Source organism: Sapajus apella, unplaced genomic scaffold (assembly GCF_009761245.1).
Source record: "Sapajus apella isolate SASKATOON/1434 unplaced genomic scaffold, GSC_monkey_1.0 scaffold7, whole genome shotgun sequence".
Lineage (NCBI taxonomy): Eukaryota > Metazoa > Chordata > Mammalia > Primates > Cebidae > Sapajus > Sapajus apella.
In genome coordinates, this window is record NW_022436947.1 from 5,742,776 (window position 1) to 5,755,486 (window position 12,711).

The 12,711-nt window shown below is 39.4% G+C and overlaps 1 long non-coding RNA gene across 2 annotated transcripts in view; it reads right to left on the reverse strand.

Moving 5' to 3' along the window:
- Positions 1-12,711, reverse strand: part of LOC116550118 — a 187,909-nt gene that overhangs the window by 154,755 nt on the left and 20,443 nt on the right. The gene's annotated exons all lie outside the window — the stretch shown is intronic.

The following is a 12,711-nucleotide window of genomic DNA, read 5'->3' on the forward strand; positions in this document are numbered from 1 at the left end:
ATGGCACCGCCAAATACCCAGTTGCTTACGTCAAAAGCTGAGTGATTCTTAATTCTTCCCATTCCCTCATCCCTCTTATCCAATTTATTGTCCAGTCCTTATGGTGGTGGTATCTCCAAAATATTTCTGCAATTTATTCCTTTCTATCCTAGAACAAGCCACCATCATGTCTAACTTGGACCACTGGAGCCGTTTTCCTGACAAGTCCTCCTGTTCCTACTTTGGTTGTAACCCTCACCACATTCTACTTCTATTCTCTATGCAGCAGCCAGAATGATCATCTTAAAGCATAAATCACATCTTGTAACTCCTCTGCTGCTTAAAGTCCTCCCATGGCTTCCCTTTGAAAGTAGCATGAAGTCTAAACTCTTCACCATGGCCAATAAAGGACTCCCACTTGCTCCTCCAAGCTCCACTCATCCCATAGTCTTCTTCCATCACAAGTTCCAATCTGCCGGCCCTGAGGCCTTTGAACATGTTGCTCACTTTGACTCAGGTCTTCTCCCCTGACTCCCCATTTATTCGTGGAAAAAACTGCCATAAAAAGTCAAAGGACAAAGTGGGAAAAATTGTTTGCAACACCCAGAGGTCTTGTTACCATAATACATGAAGAGGTTTTTAAAAATATTTTCAAGTAGTAAAAAAGTCTTAAAATATAGACCAATTTTCTTGCTATGGAAGACTGAAAATCATTTTAAAAAATAATAATAACTCACTTCTAGTTTCTGTAGAAATTTCAAAGGAATTGGTGGTGGGAGGTGGAGGAGAGGTATACCTAGAATAGCCAAGATCATTTTCAAAGTTGAATAACTGAAAAAGAATAGCTTTAGTAGATGATAAAACATATTATAAAGATACAATAACTAAAAGCATTAAATAAGTAGTATAAATTTAGAAAAGGAGAAGACAAATATTTACAAATAATATGACTGTATACATTGAGCCCCAAAGAATTAATTTAAAGAGCTACTTACAAATGAGAATTTAGTAAAGTTACCAAAATACAGAAAATAATGAAACATAGAAGAATCTCTATTTTAAAACAAACATCCTATGTAGGAGAACTTCATGTATAACATATAAAGTAACATAACATTAAATAAATGAGACTTGCTTAGATTTTTGATAGGAAGGCAATACTATAGAAATATAAGTTCTTTCTGGCCTGGAACTGTGGCTCACGCCTATAATCCCAGCAATTTAGGAGGCTGAGGCGGGCAGATCATGAGGTCAAGAAATGGAGACTATCCTAGCCAACATTGTAAAACCCCATCTCTACTAAAAATACAAAAAAATTAGCTGGGCCTGGTGGCACACCCTTGTAGTCCCAGCTACTCAGAAGACTGAGGCAGGAGAATCACTTGAACCAGGGAGGAAGAGGTTGCAGTGAGCCGAGATGGCACCACTGCACTCCAGCCTGCTGACAAGAGTGAGACTCAACTTTCTGACAGGTCTTCCTGTTTCTACTGTGGTATCAAAAAAAGAAAAGAAATATAACTTCTTTCTAATGTGTTCTCTAAATTCTTTGTATTATCTAATGTGTTCCTTAATTTATAACTAGCATTATAATTAGACACTTGTCTTTTGCACTGAAGCTAAATTCTCCTACACCTGATCTTCAACACCACATCAAATACACACACAATTTTCTTGATCTTATATTTGGCGAAACAAGCAGAGCAAAGAAAAGCTAAATATTGAACAAGAGAGTAATTCAACAGCCACGCTAAATACTGCGTATGTGCAGCAGCCATGCTCAGAGGAACACTTCCACACTCGGCTTCTGATCACTAGCATGCATCTGGGAAGCACTGGAGGTTTTGTGGTCCTGGTGCCTCCCTTCTAATTCCTTCCCTTGCTCCCTGTCTCACAGCCCTTCGTGTTCCTGTCCTTCCACTGTTGAAGAGTCTCCATCCCACTAACCCAGTAGAACAGGAAGTCACTTGGTAGCCTTCCTTTACACTTGCTGGTGTACATTACCAAAAATGAGCCAAGGTTCTTTGCAAGCCTTCATACATTAAAGTGTTTACATAAGAGTTAAGAAGAGAAAGGCTTTGTTTCCTGTTAAAGGTTTTGGGAAACAAAACGGGAAACCTAAGAAAAGCCTCCATAATAACATTATTTCCTTTAGAAATATCATATATATTCTTTAAGGATGCATGCATTTCCAGTATATGCAACAATTCATTTACAGTGGCTGCTTACGGAGGTGGAGGAGATAAGTATTAAAAATGGGATTGCAGGCTGGGTGCAGAGGCTCACACCTGTAATCTCAACACTGTGGGAGGCCACGGCAGGCAGATCACTTGAGGTCAGGCGTTCCAGACCAGCCTGGCCAACATGGCGAAACCCCGACTCTACTCAAAACACAAAAATTAGCTGGCTGTGGTGATGCCTGTAGTCCCAGCTACTCTGGAGGCTGAGGCAGGAGAATTGCTTGAACCTGGGAGGAGGAGTTTGCAGTGAGTCGAGATAGCACCACCACGGGCACTCCAGCCTGGGCAACAGAGCAGGACTCCAGGTGGGGGAGGGGAGAGAGAGGGAAGAGAGAGGGGAGAGAGGGGGAAGGGAGGGAGGAGAGAGAGATCAGTTTTCTATTGCTGCTATAATAAATCACCACAAATGCATTTGCTTACAGTTCTGGAGGCCAGAGATCCAAAACAAGTGCAAACCATGGTGTTAAATCATGGGATGTATTCTTTCTGCAGGGTCTAAAGGAAAATTCATTCTTTGTCGTCTCCTGCTTCTAGATGCCACCAGCATCCCTTGGCTCATGTTCACCTTCCATCTTCAAAGACAGCAATCGCCTCACTTCTGCTTCTGTCATCGCATCTTTTATTTAAAAGGACCCTGTGATTACACCTGAGGCTAGTCAGATAATCCAGAATAATCTCCCCATCTCAAAATTCTTAATTTAATCACACCTGCAAAGTCCCTTTTGCCAAATTAGGTAAAATAGTCTCTTGTTCCAAGGATTAGTGCATGGACATCTTTGGGGCTCAGGAGAGAGTGATTATTCTGCCTATCACAGTGATGAAGGGGAAAAGAATAATATACAGCAAGAAAAGAATGTATCAAGAACGAGAGATAACAGCAGGCCTCACCTGAAGTTAAAAATTCCATGTTTCCCAGAGTGCTGACCAGAAATTCTCAGCATTGACTGCACCTTGGAGTCACCTAAGAAGCTTTAAAACAGCCCAATATTCTGCCAACACCCGGGACCAATTAAGTCAGAATCTCTGAATAGGAAGCATCAGGACTTTCTAATGCTCCTCAGGTGATTCCAATATGCAGTTGAGTTTGGAAAGCACTGAGCAGCCACTTCGTGCTTGCTGAAGGCCTCTGCCTTTGGGTTTTTTAATTAAAGAGGAAGTGCTCCTAGTTGGTGACGGGGCCTGCAGCTCTCCTGGTTGTCTGACTCCTACTTTGTATGTTTTCAATCTAATACTGCTTCCTCCACTCCGTAGGAAAAGTCATTCTACCATTCCCTCCCTCCAAGCTCTTTCTTCTCCTCGGAGAGGCCCATGTCTCCAGACTATCAGGATCCAGCCCGCCATCTTACTGAACTCTTACCCCTATCTCATGATGAACGCTGCCCCCTAAGACCCTTCTACCACCTTCCCCAAACCTGTTTTCAAAGGGTAGGAACAGTGTTTTAGTTTTCTGGAAAGCCCATTCCCACCTCCTCGACCCTCCAGCATCCAGGATACCCAAAACAGGACAGCAGTAAGAAACACACAGATGTCTGCAGATCCCAAGGTGGAAGTAAGGACAAGGAATGAAACATAGAAGACAGGCGCAGAGGGGGCTATAAAAACCGAGCAGTCAGTTACAGACTAAGAGCGTGTGTTTGTGTGCATTTGTTAAACTACATGGGTGAAAAGTGAAAATGATTTTCATTCTTGAAGGACTGATAGAAAGGAAAGCTAACATTTTGTCTTGACTCTAACAAATAGCACCAAGTAAGTTTCATGAACTGCTGGTTATTTACCAAATTGTTAAGCAGCACAAAGATTATTTTTCTGTCACATGAATATACATATACGTGTGTGTATCAATAAACATCAGATTGGCCGGGTATGGTGGCTCACACCTGCAATCCCAGCACTTTAGGAGGCCAAGACAGGCGGATCACTTGAGGTCAGGAGTTCAAGACCAGCCTGGCTAACATGGTGAGATCCTGTCTCTACTAAAAATACAAAAATTAGCCAGGGATGGTGGCGCACACCTGTGGTCCCAGCTACTTAGGAGGCTGAGGCAGGAGAATCACTTGAACCTGGGAGATGGAGGCTGCAGTGGACCAAGATTGCACCACTGCACTCCAGGCTCAGTGACAGAGCAAAAAAAAAAAATCAGATTAACTTGTAAATTTCATTTGAAGTGATGCTTACCGTTGCTTATATTGTTCTTATTACGTTTTCACAGTTTGGTACTCGGTTTATGGTTATCTACTAACAACTTACAGAACTAATAGGGAATGTTAATTTAACATATCCACAATAATTTATAATGCCAATGTCCAAATGCAGGGTAAGTTATAGGCTTGTAATATTATTCAGAATTTTCAAAGTATGAAGTTCAGTTTTAAAATCTATTGTTCTATCTCCAATATATCCAATTAGTGCCAACTGAGTCCTGTCCTAGCCAGTGATTCTTCACAGAGATTTTTACAAGATTTTATCCAATAAGGCATGACCTGGTCTAGAAACAAGAGTGATTAATTGAAATATTTTCAGTATACTGCATGTTGCTATTCATAGTGCATGTAATATCCATTCTTCCAGCAGGGGGCTCTCTCACCATTAGAAGTACAGATGGGGAAAGTTTCGGAAAATTATTTGTTCTTCATTCATTTACTCGTTCAACGAAATGAGTTCTCAGACTTTGTGATATTTTCTAGAAATATGGTAGGGAAGATTTTGTTCTCATGGAACTTAGAATCTGGTGTTTCATTTTTGGCCACCTCCAGCAGAAATAATCTTGTTTTCTAAGTAAAAGATGTTATTCCTGGAACATTCATTTGGGGAGGGGCTGATTTTGGTTGCTAAGAACATAAGTACTTTGGAAAAGCCTTTGAGTACACATTACATTTGACTGTATTTTCCTTTGTGCTCCGAGAAATATACTCCTTCCTTCAACTAGAAAGAAATTGCCTCTGTTCCTTGGATAGCCTCTTCTCAGATCCAGCCAATGCTAGGTAGGAAAAAGCAGTGACTAATCAAGGGGTAGAAGCTCCCTGGGCCAACAATTTCAAATTTCTAGGCTTAGAATCTATTATTCTAAGAGAAATGAGGGAATTAAAAACAATATGCAAGATGCAGGGACTAAAAACATCATCTAATACAATGGTGGGGCAAGAAGCATTTTTTTTTTAAATCAAAATTTTTCAGATCACATATTTGTTTTCCTTCCAAATGAAAATAGCACTATTGTGTCTTATGGGGGAAAAGAAGTCTTACAACTTCTATCATCCACTTTAATGGATTTTAAAGTGTGATGAAAACGTTTAGAGTTTTATGAACCACTAAAACATCAACATCTGGGCACATTCAAGAGGTAAAGCATGATGGCAGCTTCCAGTTTTCTTCTTAACATTTCAGGTTCAATGCAACTCAAGGGCCAGAGGATGCTTATACTGATTCAGTACCCAGGCAACTCATTTTGCAGATTAGACATCTAGAGCCCAGAGTGGACACCAGGACTTGTCCATGTCACACATATATTCTCAAAACATTTTCTATTTTAGGCTCAGTTCTTAAAGGTTGTGAAGTCACAGCATCTTAGAGTTAAAGTGAATTGTGGGAAGTCAACCAATCCAATCTTCTGCCCAAAGTGAACGTCACTTCAGTAGCTAAAGGATGAAAGGATGTCATCCAATGCAGTGACAGAGAGCTGACTGCCCTCTACCTCTCAAAGAGACCCATTTCTTCCATAAGAAGCTCTCAGCATTATAAAAGTCTTACATCAGGCCCAAAGATAACTTCTCATTTTTCTTGTTTTGTTGTCTGGATCTATAGAAAAAGCTGCACTGCAATTATTTAAGAATCATCATCATAAACGTTGTTCTCTTATCCAAGTAAAACATCCTCATTTTTTTCAGCCATTTTCTAAATGCTATAGTTTCTCTTGACATCCTTAGCAAAATTTCATCCAGCTCTTAAAATGTGATGCCAAATGTGGTGTTACTACAGATGAATCTGACAAGCATTGAGTGCACTGGGATATACAAAGACACAAAGAGTGTTCATTTCTCAGAAACCATATTCTACCTAGGGATGAGAAAATAAAGAGTACCCCTGAGCAACTAGAAGAAAAACTCTTATGCCATTTCAATTTATCAAAGGCTTTTTCAGTTTAGCCAGTTCTCAAATCTAAACAATAAGTGTATATTAAAAAAATGCAAACTAAAAATAATCAATAAATTTCATCCATATGTAGCAATACAAATCAACCCAGAAATTCCAAATACCACCATCCTCCCACCCCAAGTTCCAAGTACTGGGATTGGGATTAACTGAGTCCAAATGGATCAATAAATACTTAGAAGTTCAGTGTTCTCTTAGAAATTTGTCCTCGTTATTAAGCAAGTTGTGCTCCAGTGTCTAGAGAAATAACAATAAGGGATCTTTGGGTTCAAACAATAGGCTTACCTAGAAACCCACCAAGGAGCCAACAGTGGAAATTGCTTCTATTAATAAACACTATTTGCATGTGTTTATGCAAATCAATGAGTGAAAAATACCCATTGCAATAATTTCCAAACCACGTCCAGTTCCTAAAACTGGTTTTAGCTAGTTAACCATGGTAAAAACTAATCTATTGTCCTCAATAGTTTCCTGCTGGAACTCTTAATGACGCTTTAAGCAGCTCAGTAGTCACTCAAAATAGCCCCAGATTGGAGGCCAGAGTGTCAAGATGGGCAGCTGCTCAGAGTTTAGTACGAGCCTCTAACAACCTATCATGCATCCTTTCAGCCAGAAACCAGCCACAGGCTTACCTACTCTCAGTGTATCAGGAGAGAGTTTCAGAGGCCTATAGGGACCATATTCACTGGGTCAAAAATAACTTATGGGAACAATGGAATAATATGTTTGAATTGGTATCCTCAGAAAATTTAAAAGTCAGGTTTCAATACTTCTGCCAATTTAAACTTGGGTATGTTAAGTTTACTAAGATCCTTAATGCATAAGTCATTAAAATATTGCATGCATACTCTATTTACTGCCTTTGAAGGCATGGGACATAAAGATGATACCTCATTGTATACCTAGTGCAATCTATTGAGTGTCTTACATAAACACTTTTATTTTGTGTTTGTAACAAATCTTTTCATATAGGTACTTTATTCATCTGCATTCTTCAGATGAAGAAACTGAGTTTTAGGGAAGTGAATTCACTGGCCCAAGGCCACTTAGCTAAGAAGACATGGCAGAACTGGGATTTGATTCCAGGTCTGCCTCCACAGTTGCTGCTGAACACTACTCTTTACAGAGTGTGCCTCTCACTAAGGAAGAGAGGATCTGGATGATGCTCTGTGTCTTTTACCTAGAAAGAATAAAAACTATCTGAGCTGGAAAGGACTCTTTTCCACTTCTGACAATTCCCTTAAACACCAAACCAAATATAAATACCCACTTCCTTAACATTTATTTTTGAAAATCCTACAGTCTCCTTAAAGTCAATATTGAAATCCAAATGCATTACTTTTCCTGCACAGAGGCAGTTTCATGCAATGAAATTATACAGAGTTGAAGTCAAAAAATGTCAACCTCATCAGCTACTAATGTGCCTGTTATCCCCTGGAACTGTACTCCCTCAACTCTAGGATAAAAATAATGTTACCAACTCCCTGAAGTTGTTCTAAGTATTAAATAAGAATAATAGATTTTGTGTTAGCCCATTTTCATGCTGCTGATAAAGACATACCCAAGACTAGGTAATTTATAAAGCAAAAGAGGTTTAGTGAACTCACAGTTCCATGGGGGAGGTCTCACAATCATGGCGGTAGGTGGAAGGCATGTCTTACATGGTGGCAGGCAAGAGAGAAATGAGAGAGCATGTGCAGGGAACTCCTCTTTATAAAACCATCAGATCTCATGAGACCTACTCACTATCACAAGAACAACATGAGAAAGACCCACACTCATGATTCAATTACCTCCCACCAGTCCCTCCCACAACACATGGGAATTATGGGAGCTACAATTCAAGATGAGATTTGGGTGGGGACACAGCCAAACCATATCAGATATGAAAAATATTTTACAAAATTCTCTACAAATATTTTCATTATTATTGCCTTTCCATTTATTTATATAATTTTGTACTTTAGTCATAAAATGTAACAATCTAGGATATTTTCATATTTCTATCTTTATTATAGCTAGGCAATAACAAAGTCTCAACAAAGCAAAAGAATTTCCAAATGTTAATTTTCATAGTTTGCCAAACATACAATTAAAAAAATGCTTAAACTATATTGTTCCTGCCATTTTATTTTGCTTGTTTAAACAAGTAGAGAACATTACATTTAGCTAAGAATTATTTCAGATTAACCTCTCTTACATAAAGCAATTAACTTTTATGACATATGTGTGGCAAGTAATAAGCACATAAATATGTAATTGCTTTTTAAGAAATATTTGTTTTCAACGTAGGTTTTAGAGTAAGGTGGAAGTCTAAATTATATTATTTTAAATGGCCTGAGCCAGGTAAAACTCTCAGTATCAGTGATAGATTGGGAAATGGAAGCAAGTCATAGAGAAAGGAAAATGAATTTTTAAAAGCATTAGACCCAAACTCGATCATTCTTTCATATAATGAACAAAACAGTATAGTGTTGAAATAAGATTAGCAATCACATTTCACAGTATTTTTATATATAGTTACAAATACTCAGTTATTATGACACATATTTTCTTTTATTTTTTATTTATGGTTTTTTGAGATTGAGTCTCTCTCTGTCACCCAGGGTGGAGTACAGTGCTGCAATCTCGGCTCACTGCAACCTCCACCTCCCAGCCTCAAGCGATTCTCCTGTTTCAGCCTCCCGAGTATCTGAGACTACATGCATACACCACCACATCTGGCTTTTTGTAGAGACAGAGTTTTGTCATGTTGGCCAGGCTGGTCTCAAACTCTTGACTTCAAGCGATCTGCCTGCCTTGGCCTCCCAAAGTGCTGAAATTACAGGCGTGAGCCACCACACCTGGCCAATTATTATAACATTTTAAATATAGATTTTATTCCAAGGTTTTCCTTTTTATAACCAAGAAACAAAGTACATATAGGTTCATTCTGACGCTAACTTAAAACTGAATTTCTCTCATTCTGTACCTTTTTAACTTTACGACAAATAAAACCCCTGCATGTTTAGAAAATACTATTCCATTTACTCCTGCAAAACCCTTACCAGCTCTACATGTGTAACTCACAATCAAGGGGGACTCATTCTCATTTCCTCTGCCTTTACACTGGTACTAAGTTCTAATATTGGAATTTCCTTACTCCAAAGTCAGTTGTTATTTGCTGTGTCCCCCTCCTGCCAGTATCTATCCTGTCCTGCCACATTTCAGCTGGTTACCTTATGCATACAATTCTCTGCAGACCAACTGCTCCCTTTATAGATCTTATAAAAGATGAGACAGACCGGATATTAGCAATCTTCATCCTTAAAAGAAAAATCTGGCTTTGAAATAGTCTTAGAATGGTCTCTGTCCAAAAGCAGAGATGCCAAGTGGCCCTTAGAACATTCATTTGTGCATGTGTTCATTTGTTTACAGGTGGTGTAGCAAAATGGTAAAAGCATGGTCTGCAGAACAATGTCCCATTCCAGCTCTGCCACTGACTAGCTGTGTGACCTTGGATGACTGACGTAACCTCTCTATGCCTCAGTTTCCACATCTATAAAATACAAAAAATAATTGTAACTATCTCATAGAGTTATTGTAAGAAGGGACTGAGTTACTATGTGTAAAGTGTTTAAACAGTGCCTGGGGCATGGCATATGTGCATTGTGTTTCCTGTTATTACTATCGTTTGTCTATTATTCATTCATATTTACTGATCTCTATTAATGCTGTTATGCTTATTATACAACAGCTAGCAAAGCAAAAAATAATAAATAGCCCTATAAAATCTACAGAGAGACAAATTTTACAAATGTATGATAATAAATGGTGTTAAGTGCATGAAAGATGACTACCCCCCTAAAAATCTTGGGCCTATCTACCAGATTTTATTTTTTTTTTTTGAGACGGAGTTTTGCTCTTGTTGCCCAGGCTGGAGTGCAATGGCACAATCTTGGCTCATGACAACCTCCACCTCCCGGGTTCAAGCGATTCTCTTGCCTTAGCCTCCTGAGTAGCTGGGATTACAGGCAAGCGCCACCATGCCCAGCTATTTTTGTATTTTTTTTTAGTAGACACAGGATTTCTTCATGTTGATCAGGCTGGTCTTGAAGTCCTGACATCAGGTGATCTGCCTGCCCTGGCCTCCCAAAGTGCTGGGGTTACAGGCGTGAGCCACCGCACCCAGCCTCTACCAGATTTCTTAATACTCTTAGTTTCCCTATTTTTCCCAGGTGACAAGAAGCAGCAGCCTGGTTACCACAGTCAATGAACTAGTACTGACTTGGTTGTCTGATTCTTCTGTGCCCTATTTCCAAGAAAACGCCTAGTTCCCACTCTTCCCCATCTTGTTCTTGAACTGCTCTGTTAAAAAATATACCCCACACCTCATGCTTCCCCACCACAACACTGCCCCTTTGAAACTCTGCCTTTGCCCTGATTTCTTTAAATCAGCAGTCCCCTTGGACTTGGGTGGCAGTGAGTCTTCTTGTATGGTGTATTACTCCAGCTGCTTCTCCAAGCTTGCCCCCATATTCCTGTTCCCTTCTAGTATATATACTCTAGAATACTTGGCTGTGGCTTCAAATGCTGCCTCTGCTATTAATACCCACAAGTGTGTGAATTTTACCAAGTTACTAAACCTATCATTTCCCCTGTAAAATGGGAATAAAAACATCTATACCACAGAACTGAGAGGCTTAAATAAGATAAAACCTCTTAAACAACTTATAGTGTCTAAGACTCAATGAATAAGTTCACTCACAAACCATATTCATCACCAGGCAGTGAGGTTATTCATTTAACAAGTATTTATCCCCATGCACAAAGGATTTTAACAGGTTTTTTTAAAAAAGACATAAATCATTTCTTCATTTGTGAGAACTCTAATTCTATTAGGAGAGGAGTCAAAACTTAAAAAGAATATAAAATGTAATGAGAACTATGTATATTGGAAACAATAAAAACTCTTGAGATAGGAAACACAAGAGGGACTTACTAGAGTTCAAGTGGCCAGAAAGGGGGAGAAAAAGAGGCCGCCAAAGGAAGATGTTTGTGCAAAGGTCCTGAGGTAGAAAGATTAGCATATTTGAGTGTCTGAAAGACCCCTGTGGCTAGAACCTGAGAAAACAGGGATGAAGAGACACAGACGGGATTAAAGAGATGACCTTCTAGACCTCAATGGTAAATGGTTTGGCATTTACTTGTGATTTAATTCCACTCCCTCCTATACCACCTCCAGGCCCCAGTTTTGTGTTTTAAATACCAGACAGCTATTGCTATACAAAAGCCCAGGTGAGCTCCATCCTAGGAGTTAATCTTTTTACTACTAACCCAGTTCTTTATGGAATAATGAGGTTCAAGGGAGAGAGCGATTATGTGGTATACCATAATGTTCTTGTTTTCTTTCTCCTTTTCCAACCAAGCTCTCAGATTCACTTCCATCTCTGTGCTTTGCCTGGAAATGTCCTTCAGTCCCATGGCTTTATGTGGCATTTGTAACCCAGTGACTCCCAGTTTATATCTTCAGCTGTGACCTTACTGCATTCTGGGTGCATATCTAATGGCCCACTTTACCTGACTACTTGGGTATCTAAAAGGCATCTCAAATTTAACACAACTGGAAGAGAACCCTTCACGTTTGCCTTCCAAACATCTACTCCCAGTTCTTTCTTTTCCTATCACCATCCAACCTTTTTTTCAAACCAAGATTGTAAATATTTGATTCTTCTTTTATTCCTGCCCTCTGGCATCCAATACATCAAGTCTTGCCAGTCACATGTCTCAAATAGATAATTTACCTGTCTATTTCTCTAACTCAGTGTCCACTGCCCGGATCAGCCTGGGCTACTGAAATAGTCTCCTAAATGATCAATATATTTTCCCAAAAAAGCAGTCACTTGTTGAATGTTACCTCCAATAATATACTCAAATACCAGAAAAAGGGATCTGTTGAGATCATAAACATTAATCACAAAACGTTATTCCTGTGCTTAAAACCTCCAGTGGCTTCCCACTGTACATAGAATACAACTCAGGACCCTTAACCTGGATACAAGAACCTACACCACCTGGCCGTTCGCTTCCTACTTCTGCTTCATTGCTATTTCTCTTCTCCTGTGTCACTAAGTTCCAACCACACTGTCTTCAAATACACCCTGAGGGCTTTTGCTGAACATCTTCATGCATCTCGTTTCCTCTGCCAAGCACATCCTGTCTCCAGATCTTTGAACGGCTTTTTCCTTATTTTATTTGTTTTTAATTTATAATGCAGCTGTGCTTGGAAAGTCTGGCTTTTTCTTATCATTTAGGTCTTGCCTCAAATACCTTCCCTTCAGAGAAGGCTTCCCTCCTCTCTCATTTT